The sequence below is a fragment of the Arvicola amphibius genome, chromosome 6 (assembly GCF_903992535.2).
Source record: "Arvicola amphibius chromosome 6, mArvAmp1.2, whole genome shotgun sequence".
Taxonomy (NCBI): Eukaryota; Metazoa; Chordata; class Mammalia; order Rodentia; family Cricetidae; genus Arvicola; species Arvicola amphibius.
The window spans coordinates 139799235-139823333 of record NC_052052.2 but is presented as its reverse complement, the minus strand read 5'-3'; the positions used below and the strand labels follow the sequence as shown (position 1 = coordinate 139823333).

Genomic DNA, 24099 nt, shown 5'->3' with positions numbered 1-24099 from the left:
CACGACCTCAGGACTGACCTGTGTCTGTAGGGAAGAGAGAGAACAAGCTATGAGAACCCCGAAAATGCAATTCTAGACTACTGATGTTCTAAACCACAGAACAGTGAAATACACAAGAAAAACCACAAATCCAACTCTGTGTGAACAAATCTAACAAATGTGACAAACTGGAAAAACACAGAGAACATTGTGGTGGTTATCAAAATGGACACAGGAAGAAGAAAGCTTGACCAGGTGACATGGCAGAGAAAATCAGATGACAGACAGAGAACTGACTTTTCTAAGGCTCTAGGCCTAGGGACTTTTGATAACAGATTCTTTCAAAATTTAAAAAAAAAAAAAATTTCTAAAGAATTCCAAAAGAGAAGAATCACAGGTGCTCTGAGCTACTAGACATGCCCAACTGCTATATAATTTCATACTAACAACAGGATAAGGAGGATTAAAAGTAACTCACGTAATATCCAGAGTTCCTGATTAAATCACATCTGTCTTCACTCATAACAAAAGCGTCAGTACTGAATAGAAACGAGTATGCAACATCACAGTAACCGAACACTTTTAACAGAAATATCCAGAGAAATGAGTCCAAATATGATGTCCGTTAACCCAAAGCCCTTCAGGAAGTCTGTCTAGAGGCTCCCAGGCTACACCCACCCTAACTCTCTCCTTACCCCAGGGCAACTTCCCTCGCTCTACTGCCAGGCCTGCCTTGCTCTTTTCCTCATTAAACTACAGTTACTCAACAGAGAACAGAGAGACACTCAGCCACTAGACCCTCCCACCACAACTGTGTAACATGAAGTACAGCTACAATGCTTACTGCAGCACATGTGTTAACAATGACATGGGGGAGGGCTCACGTGTGTAGCAGGAGACGAGCTAAAGAAGCATATGCCATCATTTAGCTTCTTAAAATGGTCCTTAAAAATACTTACGGAAGATACTCAAGACGTGGTATGTAGAGGAAGACGCTGTGCTACAAAGACAAACGTGACCTCAGGTATCAATGGGCAGGCAGGCCCGCCACACACACACCACGACACACACATCTGAGAGCAGTGCATTAATGTTTTCATTTCACTACTTATAATTTCTTCAATTATTAAATTACCTAGAAAGAGTAGGAATACAAAAATAAAAACTTAAATTGAATAGAAATGAATCCTAACAATGTGCTAAATTACAATGGCCATAGATCCTAAATTACAAATTTACAGATCGTATGAAAAATTGCAGGATAATTTCTAAAATGTAGCAATACCCATGTTGGGCAGCCCGAATCTCAAAATACAAAGTGCTACAAACCTTGAAACATCAGTGCTCAAATATCAGGTTTTAGGAGCATTTTAAATATCTGCATTCAGATTTCAGATGCTCAACTTGTAAAGTTGATGAAAATATCCAAATATCCCCAACCTCAGATGTCTTCTGGTCCTCATCGTTTTGGATAAAGGATATTTAACTATTATCCATGGTTCAATATATCCAGAATATATTTATGTGTTCCTGTATACCAGAGTACAGGGCTGCATGCAAGAACCTGAGAGACATAAATACACACGTCCTATACTATAGAAAGTGACAATGTCCACAGGTAAAGGCATTCAGGCTGGGGAGCATCAAAGGCTGGCAAAGAGGCAGGAAGCAACATTCTTCTGGTGGAGGGCAAGCAAAGCAGTTTGGACACATAAATCTAGAAAGTAAATGGAAAGAAACTGAATTCAGAGAATCCTTAGAGAAATGGTGGTTAAGACAATACAGAGATCCTGCATGCAGAAACAGAACTCTTTAGGATTCAATCTGACCACAAGATCTTAGACACCATAGCTGTACTTTAATAATGACCCCTTCGGAGAAAAAGAAAAGAAAAGAAAAAAAAACTAACCAAGGCTATGGAAGGAGAAAAACAAGGGCTTTTTATTCAAAGCATTTTATGACAGAATAAAACTGAATAACTAATACTACCACTGCAATACAGTAAGTGCTCAGTGAACATCTACTGAATGCATAAATAGTTAAACAACGGCTAATTGCTACCTCCCAATGACACAATACTGCAGAACCATCTTGCAGGCTTCTAGAATATCTGAATCAGACACTCTAGTAGTGCACATTTTAAAAACTTTGGAAAATTGTTTTGATGGATAACCTCCACTTCAGCTAAAAATCACTGGCAAGAGAAAAGTGGCCTCAACTTTCAAAGAATAAATAAGAGAAGAAAAACTCAAGACAGAGGTAGCAAGGGAATGGCCAGAAAAATTAGAAGAATCTGAAAGGATTTTATACACAGACATCAACAGGGGAGGGGGTAGTTCGATGTCAAACTTGTAGAGATGCACAGTTGGATGGCACAGCTGAAGAGACCACTAAGGGTGCTTCCCAAAGCATGTGGGATACCAGGGAGCATGAAAGGTTATAGTTGGGGGATGGGGCACAAGATAGCTAATGAAAGCTGGCAAGGCAGAAATGTCAAACCACAGAGCGGAAGGGAGGAGTGGGGGTAGGGGCTGACAAGAAACACAGGCTCAATGGGAGGTTGTTTAGCTCCTGTCCTGCCAAGACGTTTTTGGAGGGCCACCGGGAGAAGGCAGGCAGAGTGAAGGTGTGAGAAAGGACAGGAGAAAGGAGGGCAAATTTAAAGAGTGAAAGCAAGAGCCCAGTGTGCTCAAATAGAAAACACATGAGATTTAAGAGAGACAGCAAGAGCTCAGCCAGTGTGCTCAAACTGAAAACACCTGAGCTACTCTCTGAGCGGCCCCTTGAAGGGTGGAGGGCAGGCAGGTGTTGGAGGGAAAAGCCCACTACAGGAAGGAGTTCCCATTCAACTGCCTCACTGAAAGAGTCTACAAAGAGAAAGACCTAGGGTCTGGTGCAAGGTTCTTAGAGGCGATGAAAACAAGACCAATCGCTGATGAGAACGAAGAGCTAAGAGATTCTAAGGACATAAAAGCACTGGGTCTCAGATCCAGGGCTCTGCAACTAGGAAGTTAATGTTTGCTGGCTCCAGTCTGCGGTAATGACATTTAGATCTGACACAGCTTAGTACCCGAAGAGCACTAGAGAATAAACGAGGAGGGTGTTCTGTCCAACATCAAGGACAAAGAATTCAGTAACGCGAATTTACCAGGTTTCATGACTACCATTTGTACACGATGGGCAACGTCCGGGAAGGAAGGGAAGAAGGAGATGCGGACCTCTGGGGCAGGAAGTTAAGAAGCGGGTGGGCCGGCGGTATGAGGACTCCAGAGATCTGAGGTCTGAAGAGTTATTAATTTCTAGTGAAGGCTCGAAGGCTTTATGAACATGGAGGGCTATGAATGAAGTAGAGACGGGCTGAGGGGACACAAAAATGCCATTCCTGTGTCAAAAACAGCCACAGAACAGAAAAGAAGATCCTTGTGGCACACACTGCACTGAAATTTCTTAGCAAAAATGCCACACATTCCTGTCCGTTCACCACACCTTTCACCAAGTCTGCCTTAGAGCTGGCGCTAAGGAAACCCCGAAATAATCTGAGAGACAAGCAGATATGGGCTCCATGCGCTTTCAAATTTAAGACAAGCTAAATGTACAGCCTGACCACCTTGCTCTCAAAGCCAGTCAGGGACAGGTAAAAATGCACACAGACACTCAAACCATACTCTGCTGTGTCATCTGTTTTTGCTCCCTGAAAAATACCTAATTATTCTAGTGGAGATTGCAGTCACTCCACTTGCTGGCCTTGATCAGCAGGAAATGTGGAGACCACTGAGATTAAACTGTTCTATTAACAGTGGGTGGGGAAAGACAGTTTTATTTTTTTTCATTATTTATTAACTATATTAGTATATTATTATTTGAGGCAAGGTATCACTATGTAGACCAGGCTGGCTTGAAGTTTCTACACCTCTACCTCAGTTCCTCAAGAACTGAGATTACAGATGAAGGGACCCTAGCTCGCTGGAGCATGTGGCTCTGGCTGGCCTCACCCTTCTCCCCAATTCCCTCTGCCTTGCTAAAAACTTAGCCTCCAAGGTCTATTCCCTTATTTGGCCACTCCTGAGGCTGACTACCAAGGTCCAGCAATCAGAAGCCCCATTTGGTTCACCTAATTAACATGCCCAATTAAAATCAAACCCCTCATCCTAACATGGGGTTTCCCCCTTTACCTTTATAAACCACCATTTGCCTATGTGCCACACCTGGCTCCTCTTGTCAGAGGCAGTCCTTTGTCCCTCTGGGGCCAAATACCCCTGCCCGCTTTCCCTTGTCCCCTTCCTCTTCCCCTTCCCCTCATCTTCTATCTCCTTTAGGCCACATCCTAGGCCATTCTAACACAGGCCTTTGCACCTCTTAAAAAGCACACCTGCGAGGTCATTTGCTGCTGTTTTCTGCCTGAGTCAGAAAGCAGCCATTTAACTTTTCTTCCCTGCTTAATAAGGGATCTCTCAGGAAAGGGAGAATTAGGGTTAGACCGGAAGGAGTATAATCATTATCTGTTGCACAGGGGTGCTGAGGCAACTAAAATCTGACGGAGGGGAGGGTGGTAGCACAAAGTAATTGGCGAGGCCTCCTAGGGGAGTCAAGGTTACTAGGGATCAGTGTGTGACTAGCAAATATGCCAGAGGCTGCGGGCACTCCAGTCCTGGGGCTGGTAAAGCCAACTCGAATGAATTAATAAATCCATAAAAAAATAAAATAAAGGATTTCTCAGTGAAAATAGGTGTTTGGATATGGTTTGTACCTAACCCATGGTCTTGGAGGAAGCGCCCACTGTTTGGGGCTGGGATCCTCCTTCAACAGACTTGTGTCATCACACTGGCAAGGAGTTCCAGCACCGTTTTCCCCACAGAGGATACTAAGAAGACAAGAGACTTCTTAGGGCTAAACATGCACTTTCTAGGTGTAAGAGTTGGGCCAGCTTCCCCTAATCCCAGCTGTCTGGGTGTCACAGGAGCCCTGAGGAGGAGCTATGCCAGCAGGCTGAGCCTTCCTGCCACTGTTCCAGGCTCTGGTTTGCTAACTCTTTACAGCATCCCTGAAACATGGCCCTAGTACCGTACATTCGAGTCACTTAATATTACTGTCCTATAAGCTATCTTGATGCCAAGGCTGCATTCTGTACCAATTAAACCAGCATTTTAAAATACTTCTCGGGCGATTCCGACATGTGCCAATCTTGAAAAGTAAAAGTCTCTAAATTACAGGTATTGTAGGAAAGTCTTAGCAGCTGGCTCTTGTCATTGTCATCAGGGGCAGGGATGGCTGCATCAGCCATCAGCATTATCATTGCTAACACCGAGGCAGGGGATCCTGGGGGGATGGAGGAGGGGAAGCTCCACAAGAACCTAAAACCTAAGGAGCTCCAATTAAATTAAAACACAAAGCTACACATTCTCAATAAGGTTACACCAAAACAGAGACTCAGCCCTATGATAGTCATTTTGTAGTTGAAAACACAATGCCTTTTTTAAAAATGCAGAACAATCAGCTGTCGCACAAAGACATTGAAAACTGATGTGTTTTCCATTGTATGCTTCCACCAGTTTCTCAATAATCAAGAGCACTCTGCCCACTGTGCACTGGGCAGGGTTAGAGTCCAACAACACCCATTTTCGCTTTCACTGCTGAGGATCTCTGACGCAGCAAATGAAGGGAGTAGTCACGGTAACTACAGTGGACGGGAAAGGAATACGAAGCCAGACCATCCTTACTGTAACAACTAATGCCGGGGGCCATTGAACATGGGTTTCTAAGCTAGTCAGGAATGGATTCCAACAGGTATGTGGACATTTATGTAAGCACAGGCATACTCATAGATGCCTACATGTATGTACACACACACACACACACACACACACACACACACACACACCTCTAAGGATGCAGAGACTCAGGAACTATGGACCTCACTAAACAAAGCTGACTTTTCTGGACAGCTGATTGTATGCTTCATTTCTTGTCAGCAAATAATACATATGGTTTCTCTATGATAAATTTGAAAATGCCCCAGAATCAAAGATAAAAGACTAAGATAAAGATCTGTTTGCTTAGGCTAAAATACAGAAACTTAGGTTTGTGTACCTGGGTGGCCAGCCAACAGATTGCCTATGGTCAAAGTTCCTGGCTGTTGTGCAATATTTTCACCAAGATAGGAACATCCTATGCCATGCCAGAGGAAGCTCCTTAAGCAGGAAGGTAAACAACTCAGCATGGCTTCAGGAGTCCCTGAAATGGATCAGATTCTCTAGGCCCCTCCCTGCCAAAATAAGCAATAAAGTCAAGTCCCCCTCAGAAAAGAGAAATCTGAGCTGCAAAGACAACTCTCAGCCAAGCCAAGCTGCAAAGACGACTCTCAGACCAGACCAGCTGCCTGGAACTAGCAGGAACCAAGTGAGCGGGCTGAAAGAGGTTTAGGCCAACTCAAGCTGCCCAGCTGCCTGCAGTGTGCTCCAGGTTCCCAGCTTGGTGAGCTGTCACCCACGTTGCTGTGGGCTCTGGTGAAGCAGCTGTCTGAGTCATATCTGCTCTTGTAAGTACCCCCTTACTCACATTCCTGTAAGTAACCCCAATAAAACTCACTGGCTCACTAAGTTGGACTCTGATGGTGCCTATACTCTGCTCTGCCATGGGATCCCTATCTGGGATGAGTACACATGTATGTTGCATCTCCCCAGGAAGTATTGGAACACACACTCCTGCTCTCCTTGACCCAGCCTCCTGCCATGCCCAGGGCCTTCGCCACAAACTCGCCATGGAAGCAGGTGCTCGCATCGTGCTGGCTAGCTGTCCCACAAGCCAGGTCATATTTGGGTATCTCGGGGTTTTTGCTCATTTTGTTAGCACAAGACAGTCCAAGACAAGGCTGACTGATCTGCTGGGGTGGAGAGGGAGCAGAGGCTCTTACAGAAGGAGACATGGAAAATGGGGAGAACGAGTCTGATAACTTATTTTCTTAATCTTTAAATCATAATTTGCCAACTGCTCTTCAGCGGAGTTGAGACTTTATTAACATCTTTTCACGCCCCTCTTCCAGGTATTGAGTCTTAAGTTACTTAGCAATTACAACCATCTTGTAAATGTGACATGTGTGCACTTCCTCATCTCACCAAACAGTATCCTAGTCTCTCTTAATCCCCCCCCCCCCGGCATGGGGAGCCCTCAGTTGAGGGATGCATCAGCAAGCAGCATACTCCTCTTATCACAGCGGACTCGGCTGTGTCTCAGGAGCACAGAGCACCACAGACACATTTCTGAGTGGGGAAGGGGAGGTGGCGTGTGCGAGAAGAAACATGGTAGCGGTCACTCCCTGGGGTTTAAACAGCAGCTTCAATGTGTACAGAAGACTGTGTGAGGAAGAAGGTAAACCATGCTCCTTCGAGAACTAGCTGAATGAAGTCTGGGTCTTGCAATACTCTGATATTGGTTTTCTTTTTCAGGAATGAGCATTCTTAGCTCCCTGCCTCTGGGTTTATTTCCCGTGTTGGCACCTTCCTCCAACTTTGGAACAGCGATGAGGGCACACTTTCCTTCAGGAAGCTCTGCCCCATCACGCAGTAGGAGAGAAGACACAAGTGGGTATGTTGGAGCATCTGCCCAGGTTCCTGTGCCACCTCACACGCTGAGCTATGATGATAAACATGCTTTCTCTTCCAGTCTTAACACATGGCCTGTTGCAAGCACATGGGCAGAATGGGGTTGATGTCACCAGTCACAGTCAACCAGGGTACCTCTGTGGGCTAGCCTAGACCCCAGATATGACAGAAGGCACTACAACCACGGTACCTCTGTGGGCTAGCCTAGACCCCAGATATGACAGAAGGCACTACAACCACGGTACCTCTGTGTATGGATAGCCTAGACCCCAGATATGACAGAAGGCACTACAACCACGGTACCTCTGTGGGCTAGCGTAGACCCCAGATATGACAGAAGGCACTACAACCATGGTATCTCTGTGGGCTAGCCTAGACCCCAGATATGACAGAAGGCACTACAACCACGGTACCTCTGTGGGCTAGCCTAGACCCCAGATATGACAGAAGGCACTACAACCACGATACCTCTGTGGGCTAGCCTAGACCCCAGATATGACAGAGGCACTACAACCAAGGAGAAGGTAATCAGAAAGGCAAACGAATGATGGGAAACCATAGAGTCATGAACATGTGAATCTGGTTGGCAATGCTTCCGACAACTGACTTGGGAAGAAAAGCAGTCCACAGTAAGAGCCAGATGGGTTCCTCCTAGGCTCTGGCCTCCTCACTGATACTTGGGATCCCTTCAGCAAGAAGCACATCTGTGGAGAACTTGCAGTTTAAGTTTTCCGTGTGCACATCAGAGACTCTCAATAGGCCTGCCTCCGCAGGACACAGAGCAGCTGATTACATTCTCATTAAAGCCACTTCCGTTCCTTGAGCCACTTCCACAAATGACTGAGCCAATCAATGCACATATGACCTCTATCGTGGTTAAAGGCTGGTATCCACTATGGCTTGAATATCTTTGCCCCAATGAAATTCCTGTTTGAAGCAGCCATCAGTGAAGAGCAGTGGGAGGCGGGGGGCTAATGGTAGGTCACTCATGTCATTTAAGCCACCACAAAATGGCTTGCAGGGGTGGGTTTGCTCTTTCCCACTCTCCTGAGACCTGTGGGCTGCAGTGCAATAGGACAGCCTCCACAGGTGCCAACACCCAGTCCTCATCCTCCCAGACTCCAGAGCCCTCAAACCCGTTTCCTTCCCAAGTCACGCACTTGCTGGTATTTCATTACAGGAGCAGAGACGACAGTGCTCTGTGTCCTTGGTTAACACTGCGTGATGCTGAGTTGTGAAGTTTTATGCAAAGGGCATTCTCTATTTTGTACCTATGGTCATTTACCAGTGATCCATGCAAGTCGCAGTCATAAGCAGAGCTATGCTGAGCCTGTAAAGACAGCCTAATATTGCCTGAAGACAGCTAGAGATAGCTTCAAACTGTAAGCCGCTGGCTGGAACAACTTCAATGACACATAGGTACGTATCTGGCTTTTCAAACCCCCAACAGTAGAAGTTTCAGGACAGACAGCCCAATTTCCCTAGCAAATAATCTACAAAGAAACAAGGAAAGTGGGAGATGTGCTCATAGCACAAAAGGATGGCAAAACATATGAAGCCAAATTATCCCAACAAAGGGTTTGAGAACCACCTGGAGACAAATGGGAACTACAGCGCCACCAGGGCATCTGAGCGGTGAAAGGACTCCTTTGGTGCAGTCTTGGTGAAGGCTTAAGGGTTTGGTGCTTATGTAAGAACCAGAAGGAAGCCAATGTAGGGCAGAAGTAGCCAGGGAGTGTGTGGGAGTGGGCTGGCTAGGGGCCGTCAGTCACAGCTGGACAACGGCCGGGGCAGATTTACTATCACTGTCTATTTTGTGGCCACTTAGAAAGTTCCATAATGCCCAACTTAAAAAAGAACCAGAAGGAGCCTGTTCTGATTTCAGAAACTCTTAGCAAGGTATTATTCACACAATCATTATGTTAAAAACATTAAGCAGGAAGTGACATGCAAATGGTTGGGGGAGTCAGTGTCCCCTTGGCCAGCATTCGGCAGGCATCTAATAAGACCCTGCACCTAGCCTCCCATTCCCAACCCCCAAAGAAACGACACTAACCTGGGACAACAGGCATGGAAATAACCTCTGAACTGCCACTAGGAGGCAGGTTTGCACACTTCAAGGCAAGAACGCCACTAAAAAGAATAGAAGATAGTTTCTAGAAACAAACAATTCCTTTGGGATGAATAGGGACGGTGGCAGAGTCACAGCCTCTACTGAAGAACCTGAAGACTGAAAAACTTTCCAAGATACAAAGCCTTAAAAAAAGAAAATCTAAGGAGTAGGTCAATGTCAGCACACTTCTACTTGTGGAAGAATATCAAATGGATGTGTATTTTGAGTGTGTTTGTGTGTGACACAAAAGGACATATAGGCCACTACTGTGGCATTTAAAATCACACCTAGGAATGTGACCTAGAGAAAAGACCTATTCTTTATTGTACTATTTCTGTCATCACGTTTGAATTATTTAACTGTGAAATTTAACTTGTTTTTGAAATTTGAACAATATATGCTATAACAAGAAAATATGTCAACCCAAGTTAGCCACTGCTAACATCAGTTCCCACTTGTTTTTCTTAAACATTTACAGTCTAATACCTAAAAACATAAAACCGCATGGAATCGCACAGATACACTTGTTCCTTTTGGGTTTTAAAGAGCGTTTCCATTTACTACCATACTGACCTATCCCCATTCCAATTCAAGTAAGTGCTAATTTAAAAAGTAAGGGAGTTAGGAACACCCCTACTAAAACATCCTAAGCAGTGTGAAGCCTTCCCCAGAAGTCACGTGATGCACCACCTACAAAACAAAGACACGTTTTACTGCAGACAACCTCAATGACTGCAGCAGAACCCGACTGCGTCCCAGTCAGGATGAGACTCCAGTACTTAAGCTACACTGCCACTGTTCTTCTCAAGGAGAGTTTAGTTATTCGGGTTTTTTTTTTAAGGCAGGGGCTCCTATGTAGTCCTAACTGGCCTAGACCTTGATATACAGATCAAGTTGGCCTTAAACGCACAGAGATCTGCCTGTCTCTGCCTTCCCGAGTGCTGAGATTAAAGGGGTGTGCCACCATATCCTGCTTGAGTGAGGTTTAAAGACACATTTTTTCCACATCACCAAAATCCTAGGGTTTTTGCTTGCTTTCATCTTTCTTGGTTGCAAAATTCCTCCCCAAATTTAACTCTTATTAACACAAACTAGTTTTGGAGCCGGGCGGTGGTGGTGCACGCCTTTAATCCCAGCACTCGGGAGGCAGAGGCAGGTGGATCTCTGTGAGTTCGAGACCAGCCTGGTCTACAAGAGCTAGTTCCAGGACAGGCTCCAAAGCCACAGAGAAACCCTGTCTCGAAAAACCAAAAAAAAAAAAAAACTAGTTTTGGGCTGTATGAAAAAAAGGAAGAAGCAGAAGTGACACACATAACCTGTTCCTCTGTAGCACACCATCCCACCCACACTGTGACCCCATACAAGGTGGGAGAGAACAGACAGGACAGAGGGCATCACCCAGCTCAAGGCCCTGGAGCTAAGCTTAGCATAGACCTTACTTTCCCCTCAGAGCCTCAGTACACAACGCTTGAGCTAGGCAGTAAATTCCATTCAGACCCTGGGCTCTAATACAAAAGAAACAACATTCACTAAATAAAATACATTTTATACAAGCACTTACTACACACAGTATGACAGGTAATCTTCATTGCCAACTTGACTATGAGGCACCCAGATCAGTAGGGTATGCTCTTAACTGCGGGTCTGTCTGTGGCGGTGTTTCCAGAGTTGACTGGAATGTGTGGCAGAACTGAAGGAGGACTATCCCTGAGTGAGAAGGAGCCCCTCACTAGGATGGAGCCACACATGAAATAAAAGTGGGAGGAAGAGGAAGTGTGTCAGCACAGGCAACTCTGCCTGCTCTCCACCATGCAGAGCTGATTCACTCCATTCATGGCCCTGGCCAGGATGCTCTGTCTCACCGCAGAACCAGAAGGAAAGGAGCCAAGGACTGTGAGCTGAAGCTGCCAAAACCAGGAGTCAACGTAAATCTGTCATCCCTTACACAGCTTTGTCATTTGTAGAGACCTGTAGCTAACTAATATGTGGTATACAATGTTCAGTGACAGTTTCTAGAATGGCATGGAAAATGTCATTTCAGAAGCTTTTGGGGTGTACGGCCAACTTCTAACTAACTCCTTCTGTTCACAGCAGCAGTGCAGGAGAGACTGCCCACTGGCTCCATGACACAAAGGACCTGAGTCCTGTCTCAGTTCCTCCACCTGCCAGAGCAGGGACTTGCCAGGGTCAATGGTCAGTTCTTACTGGTGTAAAATCAGAATAATACAGAACTCGGTATCTACTCATTGGGACTTGGACAATGATAACAGTGACCTAAATGGATCAAACTCTTATATTAATGATAAAAAAAAAACCTGGGGCAAAAGGTTTTTAAAGTTGAAAATGACCAAGGCAAGAAGAAAAAAAAAACAAACAAAATACAAATGAGCTGACACTCATGCTGAGAGAAAAAGCAGGAAAGATCACGTGCAAATGTCCTCTTTCCTAGGGTGGTCACCACCTGCAGAGAACACAGTTGAAGCAAAGAGCAAGTCTTTATGGGCTGAGCAAGAGCTGAGGTCCACAGGCTGTGGTGACAGAGAAACCACAGGCAAGAAGGCAGAGGAGACCCTGAACCCATAAACACAGCCTGGGTCCCAGGCTGGCATCTGAATTACTTGCCTGGAAGGTTAACTCTAAGAAGCCAGGCAAACATTGCATCTCAGGGTTGACAGCACATTCCAGAGCAGCTCCAAGACAACACCCAGAACCGCTCAAGCCAGGTTCAGTGTGTGACTATATGGCAGTGGTTCTCAACCTGTGGGTCGAAACCCCTTTGGGAGTTGAATGATCCTTGCACAGGGGTCACCTAAGACCACCAGAAAACCCAGAACCTTGAGAAGCACTGCTCAATCCCGAGACTGAAACGCTGCGCACACAGCTCTGTAACCCCTAGAAACAGGTTTTTGTGTGAGTCATGACAATGTGGTACACACAGAGAAAGCAGAAAGAGACCTGGAGATGATCAGAACTCCCTAGGAGAACTGGGGAGGAGGAAATAATGACTAAGTTTCCCCCAGTTGACTGAAAACATCTTTGATGAATCTCAAAAATGACAGCAAAGAGCACTACACTTGGTCACATCAAATAAGACAGAACATAAGGGGCGGGGGATGGGAAGATGGCAGGTAGGTAAAGGGCGTGGGAGGCCAGCACAAATTTGGGTCTTGAGTGCCCCATAAAACTGATTGGCAACAGCTGCCTGGAACCCTTGCATTGTGGGTCAGAGGACAGCCTGGGGGGGTGGGGCAATGTCATTCCCCAGGTGCCGCCAATCGTTATTTCCCTCCTTTTTGGAGAGGATCCTTTACTGGCCCGCCACTCCCCAGAGCACATCTTTGCCTCCCTGGTGCTGGGACTGCCATCTCAGGTCGTCATCTCTAGCTTTCTCTTGTTTATATTCAGAGGACTGAGTTCGGGTGCCCTGTTGCCTCAACCATCTCCCCAGCCTCATACTTTTCTTCAAGAGGCAACTGACAGCTTCAAGCAAAAATGACAATGAATTTACAAATAAATTATAAGAGCGAATGTTAGCGCTCTAAAGGCCCCAGGCCCAGTCCATCCTATAAACAGCAAACCATCCAAATCTTAGTCACTGAATTATTTCATGCTATGTCATGAAAGTCTGAAAATTGTTTACTGACCAACACCACCTGACACGAAACAGTACCTTCTGTTTTCTAATACACATCACAAAGAGCAGGTCAGTTATCTGCCAGGGAACGCTCTAGAAGACCTAAGTTTCTTCTTTGATCTAAGCACTTCTTGTTTCTTCTTCCTTCCTGCTGGACACAGTAGTATGCCAGGGCTGATGGGGAGTTCGGCAGTGCAGAGGCTCCTTCAAAAGAGTGGGGGACGTGAGTTGCAGGAGAGGACACGACATTATGGAAGCATAAGGCTGCAAGCAGGTGCCTAGCATGCAGGATTCAGGCCAGGGACCAAGGCTGCCTATCTACAAGCTCTGCAGACAGGGGACCGAGTCTCCACGCTGCATTCAGCACTTCATACAACATACACACAGGAGAGCACAGCAGCCTCAACCGTGGTTCTGCTTTCTCTCCTCTGCTTTCAGGTACCCAATGTTAGAAGGAATATTCCAGAGCTATTTCCTAAGCTGTCAATAACTTTATTACAGTATATTTTACAATTATTCTATTTCAGGGATGATTATAATTTCCTATTGTCCCTAATTTACAATTTAAAACTTTCTATAGGTAAATGTATATATAGGAACCAACATAGGCTACAGAAGGTTCGAAGCTACCTTTTAGGGCATCCAGTTAGAATCTTGGGATGCCATGCACTAAGAATAATAGAGAAAAGTGGTGGGGTCAACTCTCAGCATTTGGAATCAGTGGGTCAATGACTAACTGGAAAATGAATTTTTAAAAAAATCAGAAAGGATCAGTTATGTATGTAAAGTCAAGCTCACATGTGATAATGAACCTGGAATTTAAGACAAGGGGATGGGTCTTACTCTAGAGAGAGATGTCAGAATGAAAATTGACACAGAAATGTCATGCACAGCTCACAGCTGAGCATTTGAATGCTGGCTGGGAATTGAGTTAGATTTCTCATTTATTTTAATGCATTCTAGTTTGCACTTTGTTATATTTTGTTATTACAGAAGTTGAAAGTTGTTACTTCAAATGTTTATTCTATTTGAAATAGTATTACTTATATTGTATAAACTTATGTGTTTATAAATAATTTATTGTTGCTTTAATATTCTTACAAGAAAATTTAAAACATCACCGAGAAACACAAAAGGTACTGATTAGATGGGCAGGACTCAACAATCCTCTAAAACCATGTAGGTTTTCATAAAGTCAAATTTCATAAGCGTTCAGGTGACAATGTTTTCCTGGCTGTGACTTTCATATTCACTTTAACCTTAGAGCTGCAGGTATTTGAGAAGCAGCATTTTCTTACTGAGCATTTGGTGTCTGTTCTTCCGCCCAGTTAGTGGTATTGTAATCTCTAACAGAAAAGACTTCCTTCCAGTTAGTCGCTTTCCTCATTGTTATGATAAATACACAAGGAAAAGCAAGCCCTGGGAAGGTGCTTTATCTGGCTCACAGCTCAGGGGTGCAGTGTACCAGGGTGGGAAGTATAGAGGAAGCCTGGTGGCAGGAATGTGACCTGGTCCCTGGTCACCTTGCAGCTGCAATGACGAAGCAGACAAATAAATGACGGTGCTCAGCTGCCTCTTTCTCCTTCTTACCCAGCCCTGGACCCCAGACAACAGATTGACACCGCCCACATTTATGGTGCGAAGGCCCACCTCAATTAGCCTCATCTAGAAAATCCCATATAGAAATGCCCACGTTTGTTTCCACAGTGACCCTAAACCCCATCAAGTTAGCAAGATTAACCATCATAATAAATACTATAACTACTGTAACATATTCATTTAATTTAGTCAAAGTGTCAGTCAACATTCCAAAGTCAATTAAGAACTATGTTCGTTTACTTCAGCATAACCCAACTGGCATGTTTTCCCGAATGATAACCCCCTCAACCACGAGAACCAGAAGAGGATGTGAAACACTGCGTGTAGGTGGGAGAAGTGGGAAGAAGCTGAAAACAACGGACTGGGCCTAACAGCTTCAGTCACCAACTACGGATGTTACTTTCATATGGGAACCTGTGATCACAGCCAGAAGAAACACTACCACTTCGGAGGGAGCGCTCTGAGAAAGCCTTCAACCATGCCGAGATACCACCTCCACGGCTCCTGAGACCTGGTGGCTCTTTTCCACAGTGATCATTTCATTTTACTGCAAGGACCCACACCAGACCCGGAGTCCCCAAGGGAGGGCCCCAGACAGTGTTTTTCCCCACGGCGCACTGGACACATGGCCCTGTGCGTGCCTACTAATCCAGACAACTGTAGTGACTCCTTATTATCCCACACAGTGCATGGCTCTTCAAAATCAGGGAAGAGTTAAAATTCCACAACAAGAAAAACACACACTCAACAACAACAGTAAAAAAAAAAAAAAAAAAATTCAAACTGAAAAAGTTTAAAATTAACTCCAGTGTCTAAATAGTCCTTGCCACCCTCTCAGTGAGATGAATGAGCAAACAGCTGGACTTCCACGGGAGGTGCAGGGACAAGGTCACAAGGGTTTTGCTGCTTTGTTTGATCACTATAAATAGACTTTATTTCTGATCGCTAATTTTCTACAATTGCTATAACTTGAAATGCAAACAATATTAGCTACTAAGTGATACACTTTGCTAAAAACAGAAAGTTATTTTTAAAACTTCATTAACTTGGAGCTTTCAACCATGTATTCTTAATACTAAAAGCCAATAGCTAAATAAATGGCCAGCTTTTTATTACTGGTCAGTCTTTGACAAAGCCCCTACACTGGTTTTCAAATAACTAATATTTATAAAACATTATCACCAAATCTACCTATTAAAATACATGAAGTCACATTTTAAGGGAAAAAAAAGTCTGTTCTGTGTCTAACATCATCTTTCCAAGACATTAGCCTAAATAATTAGTGTAACAGTTCATATATTTTGTATGTGCATATGTATTATATACAGATATGTGCTATATATAACATGGATACACCCATTTTTAAATGAAGCCATCATCCCAACTAACGTGATATGTACAGTCTTCTGTATATCTTCACAGTTACCTTGACATAATAGATCACAGAAAATTCTGAGAGTGTTGAATGTTCTTAGTGCATTTAAGTGCCTCTAAACAAATATTTATGATAAAACTTGTAATGCATGAAAATTTCAAACTAATCTCCCTAAGCCAAGGGACTCCAAGGACTGCGCTTCAAGACTCATCACAGCCATGAAGACAATCTTTCTTGTGGCTTACAAAAGGACACACTTGGTCAACTCAGAGCCACAAGTAACAGTAATTAGATTTGGGACTTCGTACGCATGGGCCTATCTCAACTAGCCAAACCCAAGATGGTTTGCCAGCCATTTATCAGTCGTTTTCGCTGGCCTGGGAGTCTAAGTGCATCACAGAAGCCACATTAAGCAAACCGCGAGGAAAATGCATTAGCAAATGCCCAGGCAAGGGAAGCCATGGAACTTAATGCTGGGCAGCACTGAAAGGAGATAAGTGATGTCATTACTTTGATAATAGTATAGCTGATAAGGCTCACTATTTCTTAAGTCCCTGAGCTATAAATAACCCAGCAAAACAAAACCAGTGTAGGTACACTGCTCTTAAGTAGATGGAGCTAGCACATGCTGTTCTCCAGCTCCCGGGAGGATTTCTTCCTAGGGGCTGGAGGCATGACTCAGTGGTGACACTAGTCTATCATAGCACAAGGGAACAAAACAGGAGGATGGGGTGATGGGAAGAAGGAGGTGGTGGGGGGGGGACAGGGAGGGAAGGCACGATGGTGGAAAGGGTGGGGAGGGGTTAGGGAGTAGAGGAGGAGAGAGTCAACACAGCAGAGGAAGGCTATGTGCCCTTGGTCTTTCTAAAAGAGTGAGCTGCAGCCTACAGAAACAGCCTCACAGCACTAACGTGGGCAAGCTCAGGTACAGGAACCCGTGGTGTGAGCGTGCAGATAACGTACTATACATACGAATGTCTGCATTCTTCATGCACACCAGCAAGGCACCCTGCCTAATGGGGCAATTTCTTATCTTCACAGTGTGTTGTTCCATATCCTGTGCCTGTGGAACCCTGGCCTGACCCTCAGTGCAGCCCCCGTAAGAAGCATCAGCAGCACCATCTCCCGCCCTCGTGTTCCATTACTCGCTGAAGCCGTCCAAATCCACGGTGGGGATATAGCCGGGTTTTGCATCCCAACTCACAGAAATGTCTGCTGATAATTCCAGAGAGGTATCAATGCCTTCCCTTTCCACACCTCACACAGAACATTATCTACTCCCTATAATGTGATATTTATTTTTTTCTCATTTGTCTATTATGACTTGAGGTCTTAGGTAGACCTAAAGTTTTCTATTTTGTGTGTATCCTTTGATATTTGTCTGGGTATGTATGGTTTCAGTGTTGTTTCTCTGTTTTAAGATGGCGTCTCAGACACCTGTCTCCCTGCCTCTGGATGTTAAGAAAGCAGGAATGCACAAGCCCAGGGGAAAAGAATCTTTTTAATGAACCTATAAACCTCACAATGATGACTTGAGAACAAAATACTTATTTGATGTCCAACAAGTTATTTACTTTAAGTAGATATATAAAAAGAAGAGGCTATGCTTATTTCCTTTCCCAAGATCATGGTTAATCTGCCACCTGGAAAATCAATACTTAATTTTAAACATGGCAGTGAATGACTGAAGACCATGGTTGAGAATTCAGTAGTTTTTAATATTCCAACGAAATGCTTGTGAGCCCCAGGCAGGTTTTCCCTCCGATGGTTGGTCGGTCCTACAGACTGCTCAGTGTCCTCTATTCCTTGTCAGGAGAGCAACACTACAGAAGGCCCTGGGTCTTTTGGTTCGACCTCTAAATGCCTCTTTAAGTCAGGCATCTTTGTACTCTCTAGTCCACATCCATCTCCTGAGTGGACCTTCTCTGGGTGTCTCTGCTACAGTCATGCCCTAAGCTGCCCTCCTTTCCACACTGTGTGTGGCCACACCAGCCAATACAAGCAAGACTCCTCTCTCATGCCATTCTTGAGAAAGCTTCATCTTTCCCACCTTTGTCAATGTCTTCATCCCAACTCACTGTCCTAAGAGGCTATTAATCTATGCCGCCTACATAACTCTGCTGTGGGAGGGCCTTCTGATTATCGCTGCTTTTATTGGTTAAGGAATAAAGAACTGCTTTGAGCCTATGGCAGGGAAGAACAGAACCAGGTGGGGAAAGCTAGGTTGTATGCTGGGAGAAAGAAGGGCCGAGTCAGGGAGAAGCCATGGAAGCGCCAGAGTCAGACACACTGAAACTTTCCTGGTAGGCCACCACCTCGTGGTGATGCTCAGGTTAATGGAGATAAGTTAAATTAAGATGTAAGATGCACAGATTAATGGAGATGGGTTAAATTCAGATGTAAGAGTTAGCCAATAAGAAGTTAGCGCTAATGGGCCAAGCAGTGTTGTAAATAATATAGTTTCTGTGTGGTTATTTCAGGAGTCTGGGGGCAGCTGGGAAACAAACAAGCGGCTCCATAATACGTAACTCTGCTTGTGGCGGTAGCCAGGAATAAGTTTGTTCCTTAAAGGGTATTTGGCAAAGTTTAGAGACATTTTTTTTGTTCTAACTGAGGGACAGAGGCTTTAACTGGTATCTGACCAGAACAGGTCAGTGGTTCTGCCCAATATCCCATCGGATGCAGGCCAGACTCCAACAGCCCAGCTCACAAGGCTCACTGCAAAGGACAGAAACTCTTCTGAAAGTCAGTAAGTGAATGACGGACGAAGAGGTTTCAGTGTGACATTACATACTCTCTAGTCCAAATTTTAACTGTCTTCAAATAAGGCAATAAATATGTGGGAGATAAGTTTCTTAAATGTTCTCATTTGGAATAATACATGCTAACAACAGCTAATCCCATGGAGGTTGCCCGCTCAACACTAAAGTGCTCGTGTGTGTTCACTGATGCAAGTTGAGCAAAGTAAGCCATGAAGAGGCAAGCTCCTTCCCTCACTCAGCAAAGGCAATGGAGGCACCTAAAATAGTGGACGCCCACACAGAAAGCATCCCCACTGCCAGTGAAGACTTGTACCTGCAAATGCCCAGGCACCGTTCTTTGTCTTGATGACACTGGAACAAACTCCAGCTTCCTCCGTGGTAATTTGGGAAAGAAGGGAGCATCTACCTCACAAAGCTGCATGAGACCCATAAGAACATTAGGAACAGTACCTAGCAAGTAGCTGGGTGCCACCAATGATACCTACATAAAAACTCCAAAACATTATTTCTAATACTTCTCAATGGAATTAATTTTATTTCCTTTTAAATCTCAATGGTGTATCATGGAATTAAAATTAAGAAAATTAAAACTGACTTCACCAACATCAGCATATAATAATTTATAAACACAGCTTTAGATAGCACATTTTCAACGTAAAGAAATGCTTTAAGACACATCCTAGCAAAAACCAGAACTTTCCAAGATGCCAAGGAAAGCTGTCATCTAAAGAAGAGTTTTACATATATAGTCTTCAATATTTACTGAAATTTCTGAGATACTTTAAGATGAAATGATACTTTCCAAGTAAATGTTATATTTTTACATTCTGCAAATCTTCGTTATAATCTATCTCTTTGGGTGAGAATGGGCATCAAAGTCTCTCACACGCTTGGTAAGTGTTCCATCACCAAGTGACATCTCCAGCTTTTGGTTTTTTAAGACAGAATGTGCAATCAGCTATGACTAAATAACATGGGCTAGCCTTGAACTCATGACTGTCCTGCTTCCACCTACCAAGGACCACAGAGATGCACACTATTTCCCCCTTGTTCCTGTCCTTTCTTCTCTCCCACTTCCTATTTTTGGCAGAGTAAGTTATCTCTCTTAAACTAAACTGGAGTGTGTGTTAACTAGTCAGTTTGTTTTTTTCACCTATAACATTTTCAACTATTTTATTACAAAGCAGAATTATTCAATCCTCACTTAGATTTCTTCAGACAACTAAAAGTCAAATGAATTGCACCGTCTTTGATAAACTTAACCAAGATGTGTTTCCTCAAACAAGAAGCATATTTTTACTTACAAATATTTTCTTAAATAGTACTTGAGAGTTTGGCTTAAAATTTCCAACCATGGGGCTAGAAAGATGGTTCCACAGTTAAGAGTTCTTGCAGAGGACCCCATGCAGTTCCTAATGCTAGTACCTAGCATTCAAACTGGGTGTCTAATGACTGCCTATAACTCCAGCTCCAGGAGATCTGACACTTCTAGCCCCCTTGGACACCTGCAATCCCATGCACGTACCTCAACAGAAACATACACATATACACATAATTCAAAATAAAATAATATCTTTAAGGAATTACCAATCCACAAGAAAACATGAATTAATATTAATGTAGCTTCCTGTCCAATAGGCATCTTACCTCAAAGCAACAGAAGCCATAGTGAGCAGCTACTACACATTCACACCATTAATGATTTTCTATTTGACATTAAATTATTCCCTCAAAAATATTAATAGCAATGATTAAGACTGATCTCAAGATGCAGTAATTCACCTTCAGGACACCCAGCTTCTCTCCTTCGACAGCTTGGCAGCTCTCTCCACTCTCACTCTCGCATTAGCAAGCTGCATGCTCTAGACACCCATGTGTTAATATTTCCAGCTGGTAATGCATTCCTTTCTGGTTACCATTCAGCCTACTATATTAGATTTTTCTGAATGTATATATTATTTATATGCCATGCTTCAAGACGTTATCAAATGCAAACAAGCCAGGCGAAGTTAACTAGTTTCTTAGTATAAAGAGGGTTCACATTTGGTTTAACTGTTTAAACTCTTCATCAGCTCGAGTCAAGTGGAGGAATCACATCAAAGGGTGGGAACACACAACAGCACAGGCGTCTCCAGTCACAGAGTGAACCTCAGGCAGCTGCACACACACATCACACCCAGGGGTATGTGCACAGTCACATTACCAGCCATGGCAGGTCAGCCATCCTCATTATCTGTGTGCTGGCACACCTGAGCTCCCGGCCCCTTTACGTCACACTCAGAAGCAGCTCTGCTGCTCACTGGCTGGCAGGCTGCGGTCCTGGGAGTCCTCCCCCACTACCTCTCCATGGCAACCGCAGCCACAGAGAAGCCAGTCCACCTCTTACGCAAATGAAAGGAGGCCACAAATGTCAGCAGTCATAACAGCCTGCTTTCCCTCCAGATTTAATTCCCTTCTTAAAGGAACAGCTGCGCATTCCTTGTTCTGGGCTCCAGGGCATCTTTCTGAACTTAGGAAAGTCAGAGTTAATAATCTACTTGTTTGACCATTTATATAACCTGACAGAAGATGCAAAGACAATTGCAATTTGCTGAGGCCCAACTCCCAATCCAGTATCTCAGCAAGACCCTTTGTATCTGGCTTCCAGGATAAGAGTCCTTTAAGAGTTTAGTTAGCCTGCAATTTGGCTACAGAGACAGAGAGAGACAAGAGACCTTGACAATCCATTAGAATGATCCCAAAGCAACCATATCCAGTATACACTGCCTTCTTTGAGACTGAAATTTATTTATTTTTCTTTAAATCAAGTTATTTTTAATCGCTTTTTTGAAACAGTCAGTTATCTAGTGAAAATCTCACAGGAATCACAAACTGGTCAGAAATCCCTTTAGCTGTGAACACTTTGTATTTAAACTGTTTATTTCCTGGACCCTACAATTAAAGAGGCAACATTCGTTCTACTCTGTGTGGCTACATATATCACAATGGCAGGGGCCTCCCTCATCTACAGTATCGTATTAATAGCTGACAGATATTGATGATCACATTAGAATTTAGTCCACATATATAACAAAAATATCAATTTCTGTATATTGTTATTAATTACCGGATTGTCTCAAAATAAGGATTACAACTGAAAAAGCATGAGGCGATTTCAAATAGTGATTTTAATAACCTCTAAAATGCATATTTTCCTAAGAGAAAACAAGTTGAAATACATACACAGAAATCAATACACAGAATAGTTCATTTAAATATCCAAACACACACACGTGCACACACATGCACACACACATGTGCACATGCACACAGGCACACTCGTGCACAGGCATGTATAAATATGTTTTTTTCAATTAACCTACAAAAAAGGACGACTTAGAACTTTTATTTAGGGTCCTTGAGCTGGCACAGAAGGTGAATGCACATGCCACAAAGTCTAATGATCTGTGTTCAATCCTTGAGACTCACATGGTGGGAGGAAAGAACTAACATTGTTGTCTAACCACTCTCCCCCATGAGACACACACACACATGCATGCAAGCACGCACACATGTATCTACGCATAAATGCACACACAAAAAAATTAAAAGTGAAATAGAAAACAAAATTTTTATTTAGTTATTCTACAAGCATTTAATAAATCCTATCGACATGCCGGGCTCTCTGATGTGTGGGGACAGACAGATGGGTCACTTGGGGCCATGGAAGCAGCAACTCAAGCAGCTAAGCCCAGCCTGGCCGACCAGCACTCCAGAGGATACCAGGAGTGGCCAGAGGTGTCAGACCACAGCAGGATCAAGAGAGGTAGAGCGAAGAACGGGATGCCAGGGAAACCAAAGGGAAGGCGGCCGGTATTTCTGATGTTCAAGTTCAAAGCAGGACACGGGAGGGAAGTGGCAAAGCATCGGTGCAGCATGACAAAGGATTCAGACCTTTACCCTGGGTCAGACGACACAGGGACACAGCTGGACCAAACCCCATGGAAATTACTAATCGCTTTGCTTCTAATAGCCTCACTCCTACCACATGCCCCCCAAAAAGTAAGACTGAGACTCAGAACGCCTGTGTACTTACACAGCTGCTAGCTGCTTAGATGAGCTACTAATCATACACGTACTCGCGGCACACTAGGAAGCTCTTCGTTTTCAAGCTGACAAGGCCACCCAGTGTGGCCTGTGTTACCAGTCCCAGCAGCGTTCACCTCACAGAGCTGGAGGAAACTGCCCGCATGCCCAGTCTGTCGTCCCAGGCCAAGAGTACATGGATTATCCAGCTCCTACCCAACAGCTCTATTTCCAGAACTCAGCACCCAAAAGGCAGGTATTTGTTCAGATACTATCTTCCAGGCTAGGTTTTAAGAGCAAAAGCTAGATTTTATTCATTTTCATAAACCTACCATCAGAAATGCCAAAAAATTCTTTCTAAATGAATGTTTTACAGCATTCCTTTCAACTCTAAGGTCAGTAATTATAGGATTTTATTCATGTGCCAACTCCAAAAGAGATGGGCAACCGAGAAGTGGCCCTGCGACACCATCATCTGCTTCTGACTTTATCAGTTTCTCTAAGCACACAACTCACTGGGTGAATGCTATTTTAAGAAAACTACTTGTTTAGTATTCCCACTAAGTATTGCAATTCATATGCTAATGCGGATAAAATGTACACATCTCCCAAGCCTCTGGCAGCACTGACCCGGGCCTGTGCTCTGGGTCAGAGCCCTACCATTACGGCGCCTTCTTTAATTTACGATGACTCCTACTTTGAATCTCTACACACAGTCCTCCAGAGCACAAAGGCAAAGTTTCACGCAGATGTAAGCTGCCTGGCTTCCTAGATTCCTCCTTGCTGGCCTACTTGAAACAGACAGGATAATTCAACATGCTGGCTTCAGGGACTTATAACTTTAAACTTCAGGGACTTAAACTCTAAACTCAGCATTTATCACATCTTACTACTGATTGTTAAAAAGGGTCCTACAGAAATATAGATTCTCTTCCCATCCATCCCCCCAAACTAACATTTCTATCCACCATTCT

The 24099-nt window shown here is 44.0% G+C and overlaps 1 protein-coding gene across 6 annotated transcripts in view; it reads right to left on the bottom strand.

Annotated features, from left to right (window-relative positions):
- Positions 1-24099, bottom strand: part of Hivep1 (HIVEP zinc finger 1) — a 141010-nt gene that overhangs the window by 66354 nt on the left and 50557 nt on the right. The gene's annotated exons all lie outside the window — the stretch shown is intronic.